This window comes from Halictus rubicundus, chromosome 15 (genome assembly GCF_050948215.1).
Source record: "Halictus rubicundus isolate RS-2024b chromosome 15, iyHalRubi1_principal, whole genome shotgun sequence".
In the NCBI taxonomy this organism is placed as follows: Eukaryota; Metazoa; Arthropoda; class Insecta; order Hymenoptera; family Halictidae; genus Halictus; species Halictus rubicundus.
This window is the reverse complement of record NC_135163.1, coordinates 9,890,937-9,914,888: the sequence shown is the minus strand read 5'-3', so window position 1 is coordinate 9,914,888 and position 23,952 is coordinate 9,890,937. Positions and strand designations below refer to the sequence as shown.

Genomic DNA, 23,952 nt, shown 5'->3' with positions numbered 1-23,952 from the left:
GCAACCCTCGAGGCCCGAGGAATTCCGGCGTCTGCGCCCCCGAAACAAGAACTTCACGCATACCCGTTTATTTTGGAGAATCCCTGTAGATCGGAGGAAGCGGCGGCGCACCCGGAAATACCTTACACATACCCCATCAGGCCGAGGGGGAGCAACGGACTATCGCATATCTGAGGTCGTGCCCGCGTACCTGTGCCTAGCATTTACGTGCACGCGCTTGTCACATATTTTCCTCGATTTGACCCGTTTTGCTCCGATTAACCCTGGCTATACACCCCTCCCCCCTCCAGTTGCGGTCGACGATTACTGCGAATATTTCCCGGGGAACTTTGAGAGGCGTATCGGGAACCGATCGCCACGCGATCGGTATATATAATACTTCGCCGGCCCGCGGTAGCTATCGCTTCGTATCCGCTCGAAACCTCTTCAAATATTTCTCCCGTTCTCTGTAGTTCTCTCGTTCGATGTTTACCCTTCCTATTTCGCGGCACACAGTCCTCGGATCGTTTGTCTTGTCGTCGATCCCGGACCGGACCCACGCTTCCCGAGAAACAACCATAGTCAGCAAACCGTCTAGCGTCGCGTCGGAAAACCGGGTTTCTTATCGTTCGACGGACGAGACGCGCGCGAGCCTCCGATCTTCCGAGTTCCAGTTTACACAAATCTCGGTCAATACGCGCGTGGCATGGCTCCCGAACGCGTTCTGGACGTTTGCTCAACAAGTTACACCCGACGCTCGCCGATACGTATCTTCCTTTTTTTCCCGGCGATCGAGCCTCCGCCTAGCAACGTTAAAACGCGATTTTATAATTCAAAGCAGCGAGTCTCTTCTTTTCTTTCTTTGTTTTGTTTTCTTTTTTAGCCGGAACTTTATGCGTCCGACAGTCGTTAATCCGACGGAAATTGCGGGCCAGTGTTTCATTATTTTGCTCTCGCGTGTTCGCAAAGCTCCGCGAATCCAAGCGGAGCCAAGGCTGAGCTGTTACGAGAGACGCGTTATTTTTGTTCGTCGCCTCAAAAGAAGCTTTAAATGAATGAATTATACTGGCTGATGGAGTTGTACTGCAACGCCAACGGCTTGCCGACTACCGTCGCAACGGCAAACCTGACTGAGACCAGCGTTGTCGTTGGATCAGGTGTGCCATGAATCGTTTTCTTCCCTTACGATCATCGACGACGCGTTCGCGACAGGTCCGATTTATTTCTTTCCCGGAAGAATAAGAAATTTGACATCTACTGGCCCATATATTGACAACAAGAAAATTTTACTGGAAGGAAATTAGTATCGTACATATTTAATGGTCTTTGTACAACATTTTCTAGTGGAAGGGGTTAACCGTCTCTGCTCCTGAAAAGACTTTGAAAATCCTCGCCTCGTCGGAGCTAACAATTTTGAGCTCGTCAGGGACGAAAGGAACCTGCGAGCAGCGGCGGCGAGAGAGAAAACTACAGCGCGCAAAAGGGATGCTGCGGAGGGCAGTGTTCGATATGTCCGCATCGGATAAGGCGTCGTTTCTATTGTGCAATTTCAACGGGGGGAGAGGGAGAAAGAGAGGAAGAGAGGGAGAAATGGGATAAGAGCGTAACGCAGGAGTGCAGCCCTCTTTTTTCGCAGCAGTGCCAACCACCCTTTACTTTACCTTATTCGTCCCCTTGGCTGGCTCCGCACTCCGTTCAGCACCCTCTGACGAGTCGATCTCGTACCGTCTGTGTCAGTATCGACTGGGATACCTCGTGGAGAGAAACAGCAACGAGGAAGGATAGAGGGTAGGCGAGATGCTGAACACGCACGCACACATCATCAAGCCATGGTGTGGAGAGGAAGAGAGACAGAGAGAGAGAGAGATAGCACGAGCGCGGAACAGGGAGAGACAGATAGGGCGGCTCGTCGATTCTCGGCGGGCGTCGTGTGGCAGTGCCGTGTTTCAGGTGCGCCAACGCGGCCTGAAGAAAACTGGGAAAAAAGAGATTCCTCCTCAGCTCTTAGCTCTGGACGCAGAGTATCTTATTTGCAAGCTCCAATCACTCCCAGAGATTCAGCTGGCGAGCTATGGTCGAGAGATGCACAAGTACGAGTCTCTCTTTCGGTATCGTTAGGGGTGGGTTTTGGTAAAGTGGTCCGGTACAGAGTCGAGATTCGCTGAATTTTGGCAATGATCGTTGATTGTCGGGGGTGCATGGATCGAGGACGAGAAGGGAAAGATCGAGGGGGTACGATCCTGTCGGCGCGTCGCCGCCTCGAGGTTTGCACATGGTCTCGCGTTCTCTTGGCGGCGATTCGTGCAAGCTCGAGGGTCGTCGGCGGTGCTCGTCGCCGGTCCTGTCGGTGCTGCCACATGGCCGTGCGTCGTGTTTTGCGGGCTTCGCGAGCTTTCAGGGGCGGCACCTGAATGGTGGGGGTACACCATCGGTGAACGCGATCGGGAGCACGAGGGCGCGGGCGAGGGCGAGGGCGAGCGGCCCGAGTGCAAAAGCGAGACAGAGAGAAGGGGGTGAGGAAGAGATAAGCAGGAGGGAGAGAGAGAGAGAGAGAGAGAGAGGGAGAGAGTGGCGTGGTGGTTACGCGCAGGGGTGGCGGTGGCGGTGGCGCGGTGGCTCGGCTACGTTCGGTCGACTTCGCAAGTCATCGCTAGCGTCTCGCGTCGGGGCTTCCACATGGGTTGGTATTGGCTCCCGGGGCGCAGGGTGGCTTGTGCGGTGGGGCTCTAACCGGAGAGAGTCTCCGAGCGTAGAGAGTATAGCGAGGGAGGCGGCGAAGGTGTAACAGAGAAAAGGCATCGAGCACGGTCGTGGGACAGACAGGGAAGAACGCGGAGGGTGAACGAGCGCGAGCGAGCGAGCTAGCGAGCGTGCAAGAGAGGGAGTGATACGGCTCGCCACAACACCCCTCTCCCCCTCCTGCACCCCCCCTCGGAACGGGCAGAGCGTCAGTGCTAAGGTGGGTTGCTCGGTCGGAACATTGCCAGAGAGAGAGAGGACACGTCCTGGGAGTGCCTGCCTGCACCGACACGACTCCCTGGTGCAGATCCCGCAGCGGTGCAAGGATCGGGAGAACGCGCGCATCGCGTCGTCGAGTGAGCGAATGACCGAGTGACTGGACTGATCGACACGCGCTTAACATCGTTGCGACACGCTTCTCCTCGCCTCCCCCCGTGACCAGGCACACGCGAACCAACCCCCGTTCCTTCGTTCGTCGGAACGGGAACGGAGAATCGGGAACGGGAACAACACGGTCCGGGGTTCGCGAGAACCGTATCCGCGAGATCCGAACGGGAACGGGAACGGAAGAAACGGATACGCCGCGCTGAGAGAGGGAGAGAGAGAGATTCGACTGGTTCTTCTTCAGATATGTAACCCCTTGTTGTGCGTGACGACCTGTGCGTGGTGGCCGCGCGGAAAACTTGCGACAACGGTGCGGCGGCGGTCTGGGTGTCTCGTTTCCGACACAAGGAATTTACCATAGTGGAAGGTGAGGTTCCGCGAGAGCTCACGCCAGTAGCATCGACTACTCTGACGGCGCAGTCATGAGAGAGGCGAAACGTTGTTGTCCGAGGTTGATCGAAACGGTCTGCGAAACGACTGGAACGGCGGCGTTTCGTTTGGTCGGCTAGACCGGTGAGCAGTGCACGTATGTATGTACATATTGTAGAGGAACGGACAGAAAAGCTGGACGTGAGAGGGAGAGGGAGGGGGAGAGATAGAGGAAGAGGAAGAGGAAGTGGAAGAGGAAAAGGCAGCGGCAGAGGCAGTGGCAGAGGGCGAGGGAGAGGGAGGTAGAAGAGAAAGGTGTGTCGAGGAGACGAAAGTTAGTAGGAGGTCAGCGTGGCTTCAGGGTGGCGGTGGCCGACAGTGATGGTAGTGGTGGTGGTAGTAGTGGTGTAGTGGTGGGTGCTCCGAGCGGTGAATGATCGTTGACAGCCTCGTGGAAGAGGCGGCTGCCGCTTATGCGGGCTGCCGCGCGTGCAGCCGCATCATCGTCACCGAGTAATTCGAGTCCGGCTAACTGGCTAGGTACCTCGGAACGAAGGAAAACGCGGCGGCGGCGATATACGTGTACCAGCAGCAGCATCAGGAATACGTGGAGGAGAAGGATCATCAGGGTGATCGTAGCCGATATTCTCGTCGCGACGCTCGTTGCCGTGGGTCCGGTGAATCCTGCCGGGTACGCGGCTCTTGCGTCGCATCCTGAGGTGGAAGTTCGCCGCGTCGAAGGGACACGGGGTGAAGAAGGAGGAGAAGGAGGAGGAGGCGAAGGCGGAAGAGAAGGAGGCGGTAGAAGTCCGCAGTCGTCGAGCTGGCGGCTGCCAGGAGCCGCTCGAGAATCAACATCCCGCCGGTTATGGCAAGTTGGATTACGGTGCTGGATTTCTGTCGGAAAGCCATGACGAACGCGTCGTCGAACAACGGAACAACGACCGGGTTGCGTACGAGCTCGACGTGCATCATCAGGAGGACGACGATCTCGACAGCGTTGACCACGACAACGAGGAAAAGCACGAGGACGACGACGACGACCACGAGCAGGAACGCCGCGATCATCGCACCAGCCGTATCGGTAGTCCCGAGGGATACGTCAAAAACGACCGGGATGATTATCGCGAGTCGACCGAGGAACGGAATGAATCTCGGAATGATCAGCTCGTTGTTGGACACGCTGACGATGCTGCCGATAGTAGTTGTTGTTGTTGCAATCGGCGACGCCACGGTTTCTCGGGCGCACGGTCTCGGATCGTCATCGAGCGCCTGGTAGCAAGGCGGTGGCAGCAAGCGGTCGCAGCTCTCGCTCGCTGGCCTCCCGGTGCTCATCTTCGCGTCGTTTGTTACTACTACTACTACTCCCGTCGTTAGAAGCAGTGCTGTTTGTTGTTGTGCCGTCCGGATCTCTTCTCGGGGGCTATTATCGTTATCATTGGTATCTGTCGTCGGTAGTGGTGCGTCAGGTGGGGTTAGGTGTTGGTGTTTTGGTGCGCCGTCTATACCGATATCTCTATTCAACGTGTCCACGGGTTATGTCTGCTACTACTGCCGGCCGGCCGGTTGGTTGGTTGGTCGGTCGCTCGTTTCGATAGCCGTGTACCCGCAGTGCGGTCGACTGTCGGCTAACTACGAGGGCCGGGTCTACCCTGTCCGCGCGCGCGTCTCTCTCGCAGTCTCGCAATCGTCTCGCGCTCGCTATATATCGGTCACTGCTGCTGCTGCTGGCCAACGACCACGGCGACGACCGCGACGGTCGCGTGTCCGGTTCTGACCCGCGACCTTTCACGACCACCGCCACCACGACTATCTTAGACGCGACGACGGTCACGGTGGCAGCCGCTACGACCACGACGACGTCGGTTACGTGGGGGATATGTGCGGCCGCGCCACGTACACGCGACGAGGACTGGGGACTGCTGCGGGTAAATCGGCACGGCGCACCGAGTCCTCGTGCTCGCTTCACAGGACGCCTGGGATACGGTAGCTCGTCCTTCACCGTTACTTCTCATCGACGCCCGCGGGCAATGTGCCCACCCGCCGGCAAAGCAACGTGAGTCCATTTTTACCCTCCTCCGTTTACCCAACATTTTCTATGGATCCTCTATTCTTTTCCCCCGTATCCGACGGGAACTTGTTTGAGAGTAGTGGTAGAGGTCCGGGCGCGCCAACCCTCCTCGCTACCGAGGCTCCTCCCTTCGACTCACCGGGGCTTAATAAATTCCCGAGAAGCCGGAAACTGCGGCTAGATGTAATGGCCCAGCGGAACGACACGTTCCCGAATGTATTAAAACACACTGCTCCTTCGCGAACTAAACTTTCAGCGACCTCCCTTTCGGTGACCAGAGGAGTCTGAGAGCAAATCAGCTCGCAAGTCTCGAAGCACTAACGCCCGCGGTTTCGCGGTCACGAAATCCAATGTTTCCTACCGATTAACCATGCGGGGTAGCATATGTTTCGCGTATCTACGCGCCGTTCCCAAGGCATGTGTAACTCGCACACAGCTGCCGGGATGAAGCAGCTATTGTTGCAAGGAAACTGTTTCGTTTCACGAGACGGTATTGGTTTCTCTTGTGTACGTGGCTCTTGTGCGGCAGTGCCTCCTTTTGCTATTCGGATTTTGAATCGCGTTGTACCTCGCCGATCGGCATTTGTCGTCGCGATCTACTACAATTATCGTTGCACGTTAATTATTGTTCACCAATGGGCGCCGGAGGTGTCGCGGGCTCGTTCGTACAAATAACGCGTTGCCGCTGTCAAATGTTTGCGATAGTTCTGCCAGGGATAATGTCCTGGACGCGTGTGTAAATTAATTTAATTAGTTCATCATAGTGAATAATTTTAAGGGCGTTGTCGTCGTTACGCGTTCCGTCTCCCGGGGGGGAAACAAAAGCGTGTAATTAAATTCTTCTCTTTCCCTTTTCATCTCCTCCCTCTTCTCTTTTTCTCTTTCTACCTTCCCCACCCTTCGTCCCCCCCCCCCGATGCCTCCCCCCTCGTCCCCTGTGCCGTTCATCCCTCGGCTTTCGACGAGGAAGAACTTTGAAACACAACTTTTCCCGTTTGACAGACAAATAATCGCATTCTTCGTTCTCTTTCGAGGGTCTCGCTTTCACAGTTTTCTTGCTACCGATGGTTGGGCGCGCGATCGCTTTTGTAACGCGAATCTTAAAAGCTTTCGGAACTTTGTGCCTCGGACCAAAGTAAGTTTCGCCAGCCTCGTTCCGACTTACGGAGCCAAAAAACAAAAAAAGTAAAATAACATAAAAGGAACCGCCATTCGCATCCTCGACCCTCCCCGCCCCCCCCGCCTCCTCCACGTTCTCTAATTAATAATCCACGTGCAAAATTAACCGTTAATATTTATCCCTCGCACACGGGAAACCCGTTCCGTCGAACCATCAATCATTCAATCGTTATTTTCATTCTCGATTCTCCCTCTTTCGAACGGCTCGTAAATGTTTTCGCGGCGTGCCGCGTTATAAATGCAAGCATTCGAATTCGCGCGGCGGAATATCGCTGCATCGCGAAATTAACGAGCGATCCGCGCGGCGAAAATGATTTTTCTTAGCGGGACCGTGTGCGCTCCGACTGACGAATATATTGCTTCTTTCCTCCGAACTTTTATCGGGAAAGTCCATCCAAAAGCTCCTATAGAATCGCGCGAAAACGTCGGAGTGCTTTCAAGGGGTGCCGTAGTTCTGGGCGTAGTCCTCTGATCTCTCGCTCGCTCTCCCGCTCTCTCTCTCTCTCTCTCTTTCTCCCTCCTTCGATCCTCCATCCATCTTTCTCTCGTATTACTTTTCCTCTAGCTACGATTTCCCGGTTCTCCCGCGATATTCTTAATCGATACTTTATTGTTTCGAACAAGCTGAAATTTTAGGGCAACCCCTAATCCCTTGCAAACTTCTCCCTGATTCTGGAACCTGCGTCAACACCGTTTAACACTTCTATTGTATATCTCCTTTGACAAGGAAGAACAGTTTCTCACACATTGCGGATTTTATGCAACCAGACATTTTTGCTGTCGCTGTGACGGCCGTATTAATGATACCAGAGCGTTTCGGTGTCCATGGTACAAGTGAAGAGTCGACACGAAAAAATAAGTGAAAAGTGTTGAATAAAATTTGTGTTCGTACGAAGTTTCGTTTTTGAGAAAATCGAGTTTCAAAATTCGTCGGGCGCGCGTGCCTCGGCATATAGACGAAGTAGATACGGTAAGCCAAGAACAGACACATCGCTACGTATTCAATAGTACGAGTGCGTTGCGGACTCCCAAAGTGGATTACCTTAAAAACGGAGCCCCGTATAACAAATTTTCTTCTACAATTTGACCGTTTCCGATCACTTTAGCTCTAAAATTGCCAATAAACCGTAACTAGTTTGTATTGACTTTTGAAAATAGCGAGACAACGTTTATTGAGAAATTCTACTTTTCATAAAGAAGATCTGAATAGTTTGACGTTAGAAGTGAATATAACAGAAATCAATAAAATAAGTGGTTATTTGAGAAAGCTAGAATTTCTCGAATCTCCTATGTAACAAATTAACGACAATGAGAAAATTGTTGAACGCGGAGGCTGTCGCGTCGAACGACCGGAAATTATGAAACGCACGTGCGCATGCATAAACGATCGCGTACTGGAAATAAATGATGAAAATTCGGCTCGACTCGAACTTCTCGAAACAGAATTCAGCGCGCTTAGCGTACCTCCGCAAAGCAGACCGTCAGAATCGAACGGTATGCCGGGAAATGTTGATTCCCACATAATTAACCCGCTTTTGTTTCCGGCGTGGTCCGTTGATCCCCCGTTGATCCGCGCACGGTGTTTCGAGTTCTGATATTACAGCGGCGTTCGTTCGTTGGAAAATTCACGCGTTGCCGCGACCCGTGCTCGACGATGCAAATCTGTCGTTTCCGAAACTGAATCTATCCACGGATTTTTCCGTTGTTCCGTCGTCGAAAGGAGATTCCGCAATGCATCTGCGCCTTGTCGAGCCTGATACCAACTGCAATCGGATTTCTGATTATTTGCGCGACGGATAAACGCAAATTGATCATGGCTTCGAGCGTTTCGTTTGTCCCGCTGCCTCGATAGAATTCTATAAATTCTCCGGGTCGCGGCATACGGAACTGTCGCCCGATTTGTTTGCTCTCCGATGATTCCTGCGTTGGTGTTCGACGAACACATTTCACAGTGTGTATTTCCGGCCTACGTTAAGGAATTTTTGAAAAATATCTCGGTAATCACTGGACTCAATTAAAATGGACAGAGTTTACAACTCCTTCGTAAAATCTGATGATTCCTCGGTTTCGTGGTTGGAACTTACTGCCATCCATTTGAGCCTGGCGGAAACAGGCTCCGAGCCATTTCGTCCTAATAAAAATGCAGGTTTTTCGCGGCGGGCGTGTCGCATAAAACGCGAAACGTTCGCGAAAGAAACGTCATTAGGATCGTCGGCGTGGGGAGGGGAGGGGAGGGGTCTTCGTCGTCGTCGTCGTCGTCGTCGTCAGTCAATCGTCTCGCCTAGACCTGACAGGACCGTGATTTAGTGGCCGGGACGGATATATCGATATTATTCAAATTTATGATCCATCTAGCATTATATGCGGGCACGAAATTTACATTTGAATTAATGTTTGCCTCTGCTCTGTCGTATTTCGATTTCCCACCCCGCTTGTCACGGTTTTCGTGGTTCTTCGTCCCACGTGCGAATCCGCTTCGAAATTGTTCAATCCGGCTAATGATTAATAACGGTAACTGCAATCGTTATAGGCGGATATAGATTATCACGATCGGATTCTATCCAAACGAGGCCTACTCGCAAATTGATATCGCCGGTCGGAAGCCTCGACAAATTTCAACAAAAATCTGTCGATCTATTTAGCCGGAGAAGGCGGGTAAACATTGAAAAAGAAAAATTCATAAAGCTCAATGAACAGTTCGTATAACAGATCATCTTACTTTAATGTACTGGAAGCATTCAGAAACGAAAGTATGCTTTATCGTCTCCGCGAATTGCCCTATAAAATGTGTGCTCCCATAAAGCTCCACGGTCTAGTGACAAATGATCTGTTTTATCTCGCACGGAACGAAATCTTACTCGCGGCAATCCATAAGGTTTACGCCGTATTTCTCATTGCACTTTACGTATATACACACACAGACACACGTGCAATACTGCGAGCGCATAAAATTTGCAGTTCAGTGATAACAATCGCATATAAAATGTCAACACCGTGTCCGTCGAGTACCGGAAATCAAGGGGTGGCAAATTGGGAGCTTCCAAGAAATCGAAACGAGGTAGAAAATTAACGTGGTTTAGGATAGTTGAAGTACATACTGTGAACAACTTTTACATACTTAAACGAATCGTGGTTGGATGGGGATAAAGGCGAGTTTGCAAAACAGCGTCTCGGATGTTTGTCAAGTTGCATATTTCTATGTATTAACGCCCAATTGGGACGGAAGTTATTCCGCGGCGTCGGGCGTCGACCACCGTTCAATTATATGGAGCGTTTAATCAGGTTACCGGCCGGTAACCCACGGAATAAAAATTGAGCCAACAACTGCCGAGGGGATGGATACAGGCTGCCGCGGGGGAGGGAGGGGGTGCAGGAAAGAGATCGATTCGTGGCTCGCGGCTTGGTCCAGCCGCCGCCACGGTGCGCCTCCACGGAATTTGCTATAATTTTTAGCCACCCATTTCTCGATCCCGTCTTCCGGGATCTCGGAGCGTCTTTCGCGACGCGCGTCCTCCCCCTATCGATTTCTCGTTCCGCTTTAATCGATCGAGTGCACACGCGTTATCCCGTAATCCGTCGATTCTTCTTCCTCAATCGCGTTTTAATTATCGACCGTGTAATCCGTTCGATTACAATCCCGCGGCGTGACCTGCGGATCCGCGAAATTAGTATTCATAACGTTGCGCTTAGGTTCGTTTTCACTTTACGCGCTAACAAGTATACACAACACAATTGATCGATCTCTGATCAGCTTCGATTTTCACGAACCTGATCGCGAGATTGTTTAATAATTGCTACCCTGCCCTCGTCGACCTTGGAGAAAGACAAGGAACAAATTCATTGAACTCGGAACGCTGCGGCGAGGTAACACGATCCAGTAAAAATCAAACCACTTCGCAGCGGACGGTTGAGAATGACGCAGCGTCATCGCGGAATCAATGCATCCTCGCAACACGCGTTGATTCGCACATGCGCTCGAATTTTAACGATCAAGTGCGAACAGCCGCGGACGAATGCGAACGGTCGCGGAGATCCGCGAAAATCCGCTTATTGTTATGCCTACGTTATTAACGGTTAGTTGTTTCGCTCGTGCCGGATATATTCCTGATATCTCGCTCGATCTAACGGAAATGTCCAATGATCCGAGGCTCTTCGAATTTCTACGGTCGGCAAATATTTTTCCGCCGGCGGAAATAATTGCAAAGTCTGACGTCGCGACGTTTCACGAATCGCGCGTCGCTGATCGAACGAGGTCAGGACGGGGTCTTTGAAATCAGGAAATCATACGAGACGGGAGAGGGAAGTTTAATCACGTGCAGTAAAATCATCGACTTAATGGCGCGGCAAAGGTAAAGCTGCCAATAATTAATAGTCCAAGCACACTTTCATCGCTTCTTTTTTTTATCCCGGAGGGTAGCGCTCGGGTAGCTGCCGGGGATATGCAGGCTAAAGCGACCGAGTTGGTCGGTCACTGTGAAGTGGTGGTGTTACACCACGTAACCAAGTGAACCGCACCCACCGCACTGCTCCATTTTCTTACTCGAACGTAATTCAGTAATAGAATGCGACGCTCTCGTATGCGCAAACATTCCGGCCCGCGCCCAACTATGAATTACCATAGGAAGTTTAGGTCTCTCGAATCCGTCACCGCGCTTGTAGGGGGCAGTTTCCCCGGTACAGTCTCTTCGTCCTCGTACGCGTTCGTAATTGCAAAGTAACTAATTATGAAATATATTTCGTCGATCGGTTGTCGGGCAATCGCGACATTTGCCGATTGTAATGATTTTCGACCGCGGGAACGTAGGCGTCAGATGCGAGAAACGTCGGTGCGATCAGGCGCGCGAATCGAATCGTCTAGTTTAACAGGATTGTCGTGAAAATCAGCGGCGTTTCAATCAAGGGCGTGGCGTGGCCCCACACACCGTTGGCAAAATTTCGTTGCTCTCGCCATTTTCGATTTGACCTGCTTTCATTCCGCGTGAAAATCTTGTTTGCCGAGCGGCGATACAATTTTATTTGCTCGTTATACCGTGACCCGGCGAGATCCTCGCAAGTTCACGAGAATACAATTTTACTCGCGCGTTATATCATCTTTCGCTAATGCCTCGCCCCGTTTCCCGAAAATACAGCCCCCGGCAGAAGGGACACGCGCCGCCGCCGAATTTCAAATATCTTTTGACGCGTCCCGCGAATCATTTCATTCGTTTATTGGGCAAATGAAATTGTAAGGAACGTAGGCAAATCAACTCGAAAATACGGGTCGGCCATGGGCGATTTCAAATGAATGAGATTTTTCACGGCAATAACAATGGTAACCGGTAACGGACGCATTTTGCAAATTTTAATCCGCAGCTTCGGGCAGCGTGGTAAATTTCACGATTTTTGCTCCGATTTTCACAGACGCGGGTATGCTGTTACGATGTGATGTATGTATGTCGCGTAATTTTTGTTCGTGTTTTGGGGGTTTGTTCGACCACCGCGAATCCGTTGCGGCTCGGGTTAAGGTTGCCTGGGATCGAGAACAAGGATCAAAGATTCCGTGGAGATTCGAGCGGGAGTTATCGAGAGCGTTTTGATTTCCATCGGATCGCGGTAAGTAGGCGTCGCGTAGAGTAGATTTTTCATTTCGAGGCTATTGCCGGGGCGCAGCCGCGAATGCGGGTTAAAGCGACCGAGTTGGCCCCTCGGTATGAAGTGGCGGTAGCACTCCGAGGCCGAGAGAAACCTATTCCAACGGTGCTGCTCCATTTTTCTCCCCTTTCCGTCGCCCCCGGCGAATGCGCCCGATGCACCACTTTATAATGCAAATGTTTCCAAGTAATAATTTTATCCGGACGCGGAGGGCGCGGGGGGTGAGAGTCGGCGCTGTTCAACAAGCCTCCGAGCATTAAACGTCGCGTCGTGTGTCGCCCAAGTATGAGCCGCTGTCCATAACCACGGTTTTCACCATGCGCCCCGTTTGACCGTGTTAACCGTGTTAAACCGGCCGTCCCTGGCAACCAGGCGAATGGGAAAATAAGAATTTCTGAGCAGCTTGCGGCGAGCCTATCCTCTCGCGACGAACCACTCGGTCACGCTGCTGCCGACTGGCGCATAATCCTGAATGATGCACAAGGGACGCGCTAAAAGTAACGTACACTCCGCGAGTCCGGCAAAATTGCGCGATTGTTAGTTTTTAATGAGCTTGTCCACCGGATGCTTCAAACCGACACCCATACCGGCGTCCCCGAGTCCTAGAATATCCCGGCTACCTTTAACGAGTGTCTCCACCTTGGCACGGACGCCATTTTCTTGCACTCGACTGCCTTCCAATAGTATCTTACTGTCTAGAAATTCGTTTGACAGCTCAAGACAATTAATCGTAATTTTAACGTATCCAAGGAAAAACTATTAATCGAAGTGTTCTCGTGTAACACGGGTCGCTGCAGTTTCTATAGTGAATCGCGACAACCGTTGGGCTCGTATCGCATCGCATCGGTTCCAGCTCGGTCCAGCTCGGTATTATCGAAGCACCGCTATCGTTACACGATGAAAAATGAGTTGCACGCGATTATGGTCTACCATCGAGCGAGATCGCGTTCCGATAACACGACCGGCCGATATTATTGGATGTTGCGCGTAAAAAGTTGTTTCTTCGTTAAAACGATACGTTGCTGGCAATGCCCATCGGCCGGGTATCGATCGGCAAATATTTAACATTATAGGAGGACCCCGTCGTCAGGCTGCTTGCGATAATAAAAACTCGACACCCGTATGTTGTACAAAGGCTAAACGTTCGCGGTGCGCATTGCGTCGTGCGCGTTCATTAGCCCGCTGGCTAACGAAGTTCGCGAGATATTCTCTGTTCATGGAAAAAATCATTTTCGTCACTTGACGGTGTTAAATTTGATACCGTGTTTGGATAAAGGATATTTCGGCTTCGCGAGCTACGAGCTTTTAAATTAATTTTATACCGAATGTTCGGCAACAGGTGGGAGAAAATTCGAAAATGTGACTCTCCGTGGCAGAAACGGTAATCAGAAAGGAAGAAAAAATCGCGGTTTTGTTCTTCGTCTGTCATTATTTCTAGTTCTCAATCGGTTGAGAAGGCAGCTCAGATTGCAATCTTTAATTTCTTTTTCTTCCTGTTTGTTTTCTATTTCTTAAGGTAACCATAGTCTCCAAGACGCCGTCTTGCTCGGTACGCTCGATAAACGTCTAGCATTGTTCGATTATCGTTTTTACGATAGCCTATGTGTATGCTATAACGAGCGAATGTTGCAACGATCAAGCGTCTCGAACAAATTAGTTGGTCGCAGGCTACCGCGCTTGCGACAGAATTGAAAGAACTTTTCCCCATAAATATTCCGTCAGGCGCGCCACCGAAAACAATCAGATTTGGTTGGTAGGAGGGAATGCGGTAACTTGATTAGTCTTTGAACGTCGTTAGTTCTTGGAGCGGTTCCTATTATCCAATATTCGTGTCTGCTGGGTGAACGGTGGTTGTTCACGTGTCCGGGCATACGGGTGGCGAGTCTCGAAAGTTTCAGTCGTTGAATTCAGTCGCCGCGAGGCTTTTAACGACGGGGTGCGCGCCGCGCGCACAATAATCGTTTACGGTTTCCTCGTGGTCGACGAGGAAGAGAGAGAAAGAGAGAGAGAGAGAGAGAGAGAGAGAGAGAGAGAGAGAGAGAGAGAGAGAGAGAGAGAGTCCGGATCGCTGAACGATTCCAGACTTTATACGCGTCTAGTTTGTTAGCCGAGGTTCGAAATCGACGGGGTCGGTGAACGATCTCTCGCAGGGAACGTCGGGCTTTCCAGTCGAGCGACGACGGACGCCATACGACGGGGAAAAGGGACGGGACACGGGGCGAAACCGGCCAGTAAAAAATTACGCTCGTTAAGTACGATGACCTCCATTTGTCTCGCTATAAAAGAATTTTGCGACCACCGAGTGGATGCCGGCGGCAGCGGGCTGAATTACTTTTAATAAACGCGCGGTCGATCCGGCGCCGTCGCCGGTTCGATCGGGATCAACGATCCGATCCGATCCGTTCCACCGAGCGCTAATGCCAATTAACCGTCTTTATTGTTTTAACTCCCGTCGCGTCGCGTCGCATCGCGTTGCGTCGCGTCGCGCTGCTGCTTGCGAGTCGTCCGCGCCCACGCGCGCGCACGCCGCCCCCGTAAAATCGATTTGGAAAAGAGGAATGTAACTGGTAGCGTGCAAAGTTAATTAAAGTCAACTGCAGAAACAGGGAATTCGGTTAACGTTAAGTGCTGGAACGTTGAGACCCCGTCAAACCTGTAATCGTCTACTTTTTCTTTTTCAAGGAAATTCCATTAAGTTGTGTAATAAGTCCGTTCGCGACGACGACGCCGACGCGCAGTCGGCCTCGACGCGATTCTAGCTGGGGCGAAACAAATATTCAGATATCACGGGAGTCATGAAAAGTTGATTTCCAGCACGAATTATGTATTGGTTTAAATAATAACGAGGATAGTTGCGGGAATATTTCACTGTGTCATCTGGAACTGTTCCTAACCGTTTATCGAACGGCTGTTTTTCGAAACGTTTTAGAAGCTGGCTTTTGTCGCAGGAATTTTTCAAAAATCAATTTTCTGGAATGTTTTCCAGCACCGTGTATGTTAGCTGAACGAAACAAACGCGATATCCGATGAAAGAGTCGCCCGTTTTTTATTTCCCCGCATTGAACTGCGGCAACGGGGAAATTCTACGTTGAAAAACAGTTAATTCAGTTAGCGTTTTGGGAGGAAATTGTGCCAAGAGAAGAGCCGGTATTGTATTAAACACGGATACGCGCGTCACTGGAGTAGGGTTCTATTGCGAGGTTGGAACTTCGTTAATTTTACGAATTTCTAAATGAAATGTTAGGGGCACGCGGTGCTGTTGAGTTCAAATATTTTTGAAACTGCATATTCAGTTCAATTTGTGACGCTTCATTGCACAGGGTTCTTTAAAGAATTGCAGTTGACGAAATTGATATTTGATCGTAAATATTTTGACGTTTCAAACGTTTAATAAAAGCAAAAAGAAAAAATGGAGATAGAACGAGCCTTCTTAATCTGGTTGCTTTTTATGACTTTCATAACGTTCGGAAGAACGTTTCACTTGGTCCAATAACGTCAAAAGAGATATCGAAGGAATCGTTATCGTTTCACGACCTTCCGGGTCATATTTGATCAGCATGAATTTATGCGTTTGATATATTAGAAATTGCAGGGCTCATATTCCATTCCGAAAAAAATGCTAACAAATTCTCTTTAAATCGCGTATGAGCGTGACTAGACTGCGGATATGCAAATTTAAATTCGAAAATACTAAAATTTTTAATTCAACTTTTCTACAACGAGTCGAAAGTGCTTTTTCCCCGAATTCAATTTTTCGGAAATTACCTGTAAAAGTGGAGAGAACTGCACAGAGATCTTCAGTCTAAGTAAGGAGAATTATCGTTCGATATACAGGGTGTGCTATACGTGAGCATAAATTTGAAACCGAACTCGAAATCTTGCGCACGATATTGCCGTTTCCTCGGTATTTCGTAATAACCGGCGCGGAGGGTGGCGAGGTCAACACCCACCGGGCCACGTCGGTTTCAATCTCTCTCTCTCTCTCTCCGGTAATTGTAATTTATAACAAAACCGCGTGGGCTCGATCGCAAACAAAACCTGGAAGATCGCGCGGCTCCTCTATTGTTCGCTGGGTGGGTGGCGAGAGAGAGAGAGAGAGAAAGAGCAAAGGAATAAGACTGCGGCCTCGCACATCCGGTAGAGCAGAGCCTCGAAAACAAAACGAAAAAAAAAAAAATAAAAGATTACGTTTCCATGAGTTCGAATGTGGAGGACGGCGGGAAGGATCGGCGTGCGAAGCATGCGAAAAAAGAGAATTAAGCCGCGGTCCACGAATCTCTAGCGCTCGACGTCCGCGCCAGAAGAAAAAGGTGGTTAACTCGGTAAAAAGCGGCCGCGGCCGTACAATAGCGCAAACCGGAGAACCCGGCGAACCAACTCCGAGACTTCGGAGCATTGTGTTTCGAAAGGTTTCATTATGAAAAACATCGGGACGAGATTTTCGGTCGGTCACTGTCCGTCGGCTGTGTCCTCGGACGAGCATCGACTCGTGCTCTCGAATTCGCGATTGTCGAGCAGTCGAGACGCCCGGAAAACTTTTCGGAGGATGCTGGGTAGCCACAGTCGCTGTCTGAGAGTGCGACTTCACAATGGGTGCCACGTACAGGGTGCAAAGAAATGCGCTATGTACTGGAAAAATTCTTCTGTACGACGGGAGGGTTGAATCAATTATTAAAGAGAATTGTGACAATCCCCTTAAACACCGACGCGAGCGTACGTGGATACGTGCTCGCTCATTAACTTGGCGATTGGAGAAAACGTTGTAATTTTCGAATGTTTCGAACCAGCGTCGCGAAACCCGACCTGAATGGGCAAGAACACTCCGGCAAATTAAAAAATATGGCACCGGTCCAGCGCACTGGCACCGACTGCACACTTTCGACTTCTTCCCGCTCCATTCGACGGGTTCAATCCAAAGCGGAAACGGCCGCGAGTTTTTCCACGCGCGCCTAATCGCGCGGAACTTTCTGCCGGAACGATGGCCATTTTCCGTCGCGAATGATACTCCTGCGACACTCCTGTTTCGGTATCTTAATCGGACGACTTCTAACAATTTTGCGAAACGCGTGACCAGCGTTGTCTAACTTTGCCCAAGTGATTCCAGGGGAATCACATAATCGACTGATAAAGCGAATAAACTTTAAAGCGGAAGGGAGGCTCGCGGAAAGGAAATGGACGTCAATCGTGCCGTTTCTGTTCGACGTTGCGTCACATTAAATTGTATTATTGGAAAAAAAGTAAAAGTGGTCGGGAACCGTTCTCCGACAGTCTAATCAGAAAAATCGATACCGAGTAAAATTGAATATTAATGGTCTCAGCAGATTATTAATATCGAAAGGTAATTGGATTTCTTTCTTTATTTTGCGAGATCGAGGTGATGAAAGCTAGTCCAGACGGTCGGTTAAACACGTGAAAAGAGAGGTTCGTTAAACATACTATGTTGAAGGAATTATAAAAACGGAATTGAAGTGTTCGCTCGACTGATGGTCAGTTTTTCATCCAATTTGTACAAAAATGATGTAAAACTACCAGCGAATTTTACCGAATTCTCTGTGTTATACATTTCAAAAATTTAAAACAATTGCTTTTTTTCCCTCTATTGTATAACATTGACGGAAAAGTATATATTTCTTCCGAGCAGATTTCATTCGTGTCGATCAGGTTTACGCTTAGCAACGTTTCTGCACGAGCGCGTTCGTTTTGTATGTAACGAAGCAACGAAATATCTAGATCGTATCGACGTGTATTGATGGACTATTCCGAAAAAATTCGCTGTAAAAGCACAAATGTGCGTTAAATATTACAGCTCAGGAGATTCGATCTACGTTCCAAAGTTCCATTTTGTGAAATAATGAGCGGCACCTTTTTTCGGCGATCGATTAGAGTTCTTTGAGCAGAAAGTGCCGCGAAAACTAGGACGAAACGATGGATTCGCGAAGATTTAGCCGCTCCTCGCGAACCGGAATCATCGAAAGGGATCAAGAAAACGACACAGTTCTAATGAACTATAGAAACGAGGACTCGCGCGACGGTTCGCCGAGCCTCTTTTCACCGAGTCTTGCTTCTCTTCTGCTTCGAATTCGTATCGGACCGTGTGCTAATCCTCGGCCGATCGCTTCTAAAATTCCTCGATTCATCCAAATCAATTCGATCTTCGGGTTAAGCGCGTCCAAAGAAAGAGATCGGTAGAAAATCGATCAACTACTGAGAAATTCGAATATCCTTTGAGTTTCGACGATCGATTCCGATAACGAGCTTCTGTCACAATGGCTCGTTACGAAAGTGTTCGAGGAAAAAATCCGACTCGAGCGGAAAAATGATCGGCGGCGGAACGAAATAGATTCTTTTTCTGTACTTGGCGGGTAACGATCTTGGTGATCCTTGAATCGTTTCGGCGCGATTCCACGTTTCGACTCGGAACAGGATGGAACACGGGCGAGAGGAAAAGATCTATGGCAGCTTCGGGTTCCCTTCGGCTGAAGGGCTAGGCCCTGCACACACACGCACGTTTTAATGGTCTCCCGGCATTCGTATTCATCCTTTCTTTCAACGGGAACGAGCGCGCGTCGCGTCGTCTTTTTGTACGGTGCCGACCGGCTCCTCTCTTTTCCTTTGATTCCCCGTTGCGATCCCGCGGCAACGGATACCGATCGGGACTCGCATTAATTTTCGGGAATATCGGCGGGCCGAGCGTAACTACTGCTTTGCATAGCGCGAACGAGAACGCGCGGCAAAACAGCGTGTGCGACCGGGCAAATCGGATCCGCGGAATCAGCATATCTGTTCGAAACGGTGCGGGCGTGCGGTGCGGGAACGACGCATAAAATGGAACACACTCGGGCAGCGGGAAACGCCGCGAATGGCACGCCCTCCTCCCTCTGCCCCCACCCCCACCCGCACCCCCGACTGCTTTATCGACGAAATCTGAATAAATGGTCCGTTTCGGGGCTCGGAATCGCGAAAAGTGAAAAACAACGCGCCGGGATACATCATTTCTCGCGGAGCTGATGTGTCACGGGCCGGCGATACCGATCTTTGTGGAGCTGCGGTTTCGCCTGCGAACCGGAGGATTATCGACCGCGAGCGCAATGGTTTCCCGACGATCTTTGTTCCGCATCGAATCGGTCTGCTAATCAAAGCTGCCAGCCTGTTATTAACCGAGCCGTTGCCCGCTCAAATATTCGAGATAATGAGAAATGCCTGGCACGCTTGACTCCGCTGGAGATTTTCCGGCCGCTCGAACGAAATACTCGCGGAGCGATGAAATCGCGAAAAAATCATTTTTATTCGCATATTTCCGTGCCGGCGCGAGCACGTTTGTTTACCCGCGTCGTAACTTAGCCGCTTCTGTGCTCGCCGCGTTCCAGCCGTATTTTCAATTACGAGGATGACCATTGCGTCGATTGAAATTGTTGTTACACCTGGTATGCGGGCAGCAGCTGAATTTCTAATATCTTCGACAGATTTGGACCAGTGAAACTTTTGCTGTAGCAACGAATCGATGCTTTTTGGTTTACGTGGTGCTGCAACGGGTTGTTGCGAACGAGATGTTCATTTATCCGCCGGCCCCGATAAAAACCATCCGGAGTAAGAAATTTATCGATGAAAGTAAGTCGTGCCACTGGGGCGTCGTAAATACCGTGGCACTCCCGTCACTTCCCTGGAACTCTCTGCAGACGCGTTACCCGCCGGGATCGTTCATAATTCACATCCGATTTGAACAAAGTTTTCGAACTAGCGCGATTTGCTTAATACACTGCTGTCCTCCTTTCCACTGTCTATTCTCTGCCCTCTTTCACCCCCGTCCCCATCTGGATTCGTCCTGCTCCCGGCTTTCCCGGCGTTTGCTCTCTTGAATCGTTCGACGTGCTCGCGTCCGTGCGGTTCATTTGCAAGCAAACTTTTTCATTCTATTATCTTTCGCGTCCTCGATCCCAGCGTGATCGCGATCGAGGGATTTCCCGTGCAGATTGCGGGACTGCCGACAGCATCTGGCCGACGCTCGAATATAATATGTATTATTATAAGTATAATATATATTGTCCAGCTGAACAATTAAAAACTACTGGTAAGCACCGTTCCGGAACATTGACCAGCCCTATATAAACTCAGTTTTCCTTGACACTCGCCGGTATCAGAGTGTCTTCACCCCTGATGAAGCCAGCTGCAATGATGGCGAAACGTTGGGAACAAATTCCTTTTGGACACGGCTCTCTCCCGATAGCCACTGATCATGTGTATACATTAGTATATTATAAAAGTAGAATTCGTTCTAGATTCGTTCAGATTATTTCCGGGTTTCTGTGTCCTCGCGGGTACAATTGTTTCGCGACACCCTGTATAAACGATTTTCTTGCAGCGCGTGGCTGGAAGTTACCCAGGTGACTCGAATTAGGTCGCCGGAAGTAGGTGGAGAAGTATCAAACTCGAAAATACGTTCGCGTTCCTCGGAGATTAAACGAATGGAGTTTGTTCGCGAAACAGTTGAAGCGTTATTATTTATGTTAACGCCCGTAATTAATGGATCCCGGAATAGTATTTGCGCGGCGCGGCGGCCCGGGGGCGCTCCCGGATACGCGGCAACTTACGATTCAGAATTAATGGGAACGAAATCATTTGTTTCGCCGATGCCGCCCTCTTATTAAACTACCGGCAATCCCGGTTACACCTGCAGAACCCGTGTGAAATTTACGAGCGCCGGTCTATCGCGCATCCAAGCTCGCCGGCCGACTATCTTCGAGTCCTTCCTCCTGAGCGCAGCCTTGTTGTCGGGTAAATCGAATAATTTGTCAACATCCGAGCGACCGATTAATCGCAATCAACCGTGCCGTCCCGACGCGAAACTAAATAGAAGACACGCGGTCTCGTTCCCGGCGTTAATTAACCCTCGTGCCTCGTGTGTCGGTTTGACACACTTTTCGCTGCTTCCCGAAAAAACTATCAGGCTCGATGGTAATTTTCTGCGTTTTCAGAACATTCGACTGCGCCTCGTCCAATTTTCAGGTTTAAGAATGTTGGTTCAAAGTTCGCATCAAAGTACAACCTATCTCAAAGTTCCTGTCGTGGTTGAAAATGTGAATTTGCCGAACGCAATTTTGCCAACGTTCCCGCGCGTATGTGAATCTACCGGCGCGCACCTCTGTGACATTTTTCTCGATCGTTAATTCGTTCAGCTGGCCGGAATGCTCGCCGTGATTCGCCCGGAATCAATCGTGGCGGGGGACGCGCTCGATTCTTTAACGAGTAGATTCACCCGGGGCCTTTTAATTAAATTCCACGGACGGACGAGCGGGCGAACGAAGCAACAGCGGTGTTGGCGGGGCGACGGAGACTGCATTCTTTCTCTCGTTTCGTGCTACAATCTCATTTGTTTCTTCGCGAGGATTCGAGATCCGCGGCCGATCAAACGCGTCCCGCCTGGCAACGCACACGCTCGTGATCAAAAACAATGGGCAGTGTGTGTGCGGGTGTTGGTGTCGGCGCGGCGTACGTGTCCGCGAGCGAGTGCGCGCCGGATAATTAATTATCGAAACCCGTGCATCCTGGGTATTCGTGCCGGTGAGTCGACGCTTTATTCGCCGTAAAGTTTTACTCACTTATTCCATTATCCGGCAGATAATTTTAATTCGCGGGCACGGCTCCGTTATCTCCGAGCCCATGGTCCAGCCTGCACGGGCACGGGCACGGGCACGGAAATCGGTGAGCTCCTCCTCCACCTCCTCCGCAAGGAATATTAACGGGTCGCTGACAAGGGGTGGAATATTTGTAAAACTATGCGTAGCCGGAGGGGTGCTCGATGGGGGGACATGCCAGCGTGCGGCTGGAAATATGACGAGCTTTCGCAGGAAATACCCCAGGGAGCAGCAGTCGCGGTGAGCCGACTGAACGCGCTTTAAACTATAAACACACGTAGTCGGCGCATATTTACCGGCGAGCCGAGCGCACCGCTCTGCAACGAAATACCTACGGTCGACGTTCTTTTCCTTGGAGTTCGCGGGGGTTCGACTACCCGCCGGTATTCCCCGCGCGTAGTCCGAGGAGGCAACGTTGGGCCAGGCGCTCTCGAAAAATAGCGGAAAACCAGGTAGCAAATTAATTACGGGGAGAATATCTTTTATCGGTACTTAGTAATTGGCCGCTTTCTGGAGCCACCGTGCAACGTATCGAGAAATGGCAGGACCGCGCGCCGGAAGAAACGTGTTTCGCGAAAGTTCCGCGGTCGTGTCGCAGCGCCGGAAATTCCGGTAGGAGGAGGTTCGGCCCGGATGACAGAAAGTTTCGTCGAAGGACAATACAACCTGGATATTCGCAAGACTCGAAGATATTCAGGGCGAAGTGGCGCGCAGGGCAGCGGCCATCGGGACCATCCATAATTTAACAGCGATCCGAAGTTTCTCGGCGACGGTGGTTCGCTCGGCTGTGCGAGGAATACTTGTTCGACGCAGCGGTGTGTTCCTCTTTAACCCCCTTGACACGTTTCCGGCGCGGATTCGAGGCAACGGCCACTCTTCTCGCGCCGGCCCGTCAGCTTCCCTGGCTCTCTCTTCTCAGCTTTTTACCCCGGGACAAATTCTGCGGTTTCCCCTGGCAAGATTCTACTTACAAAAGCAGTACCAGGCTACGCTCCCTTTGACAAACTTCCAATCCAATCGACAAACGAATCGATCGGGCCCGCCCGAACGGTTTTCCCGGGGATATATTCAATGGCCCCGCCTCGACTCGATTCACTCCGGGTCTCCTCGTTTTCTTTCCGCGCTTCCTCCGGGCCGCATTCAACCGACACAATACTTTGCCAAAGTAAACTTCGCCCCCGTTCTTACCGCGTGTAATTTCGAATCTAATTACTGGCTACATTTCCTCGGGTCCGTTCTCCTTCGATTGAAACCGTCCGACCACAGGGATCTCTGCTCAGTAGCCATCCGCAGCAGAACAGAGAAGGAGAGATAGAGAGATAGAGAGAGAGGGGGGGGGGGGGGGTGAACGATAGAGGGATGGAGACAGCTCGAATTGAATGGTCACTATACTGTTTCACGATGCTCTACACAAAGTAGATTTTCGTGATCGGTTGGTCGCGTGCCCATAAAGGCACACTTTTATCGCCTCAATACCCACGCGAATCGATTTACAATTCCCGCGTGTGGACGTCGAATCGGCAACTGTTAAAGTTTCCCACAGAATAAGTGATAAACTGTTTACCTGATAAAAAATATCGACCGTGCAAACATAATTGAACAGGAATTCAACGTTTCGTATAATATCTCCAGAATTCCACCAGAGGGAGGGAGTTGAACTGACAAACCTCTAGCCGTAATTGTGTTACGCATGCACAGTGTCCAGATAATTGCATCGTGTCCCTTATTCGAGGTAAAAATTCGTTCAGCGGGAAACTTGAAGAGTGCAGTAAAGGCATCCGCCGAGGCGGTAAAAATGAAAAATGTCGAGGCTTTATGACCGAGTAGGATCGAATAACCGGTAAATTGAATGTAAGTCTCGGCTCATAATTCCGGCGGCACGTAAACGACTTGATGGAGCGTTAATCCCGCGGATTCGACCGAATTTACGGCGCGGAAACCGCAGAAACCGGGGAAGGCTGGGCTTGC

The 23,952-nt window shown here is 50.5% G+C and overlaps 1 protein-coding gene across 1 annotated transcript in view; it reads left to right on the top strand.

Moving 5' to 3' along the window:
- The first annotated feature begins 5,161 nt into the window (after window positions 1-5,161).
- The window catches only part of Nachralpha1 (nicotinic acetylcholine receptor alpha1), a 108,219-nt gene continuing 89,428 nt past the window's right edge, over window positions 5,162-23,952 (top strand). Inside the window, exon 1 of the mRNA XM_076800430.1 lies at window positions 5,162-5,527. The gene's annotated coding sequence lies outside the window, so the exon portion shown is untranslated. The remainder of the gene's footprint in view (window positions 5,528-23,952) is intronic.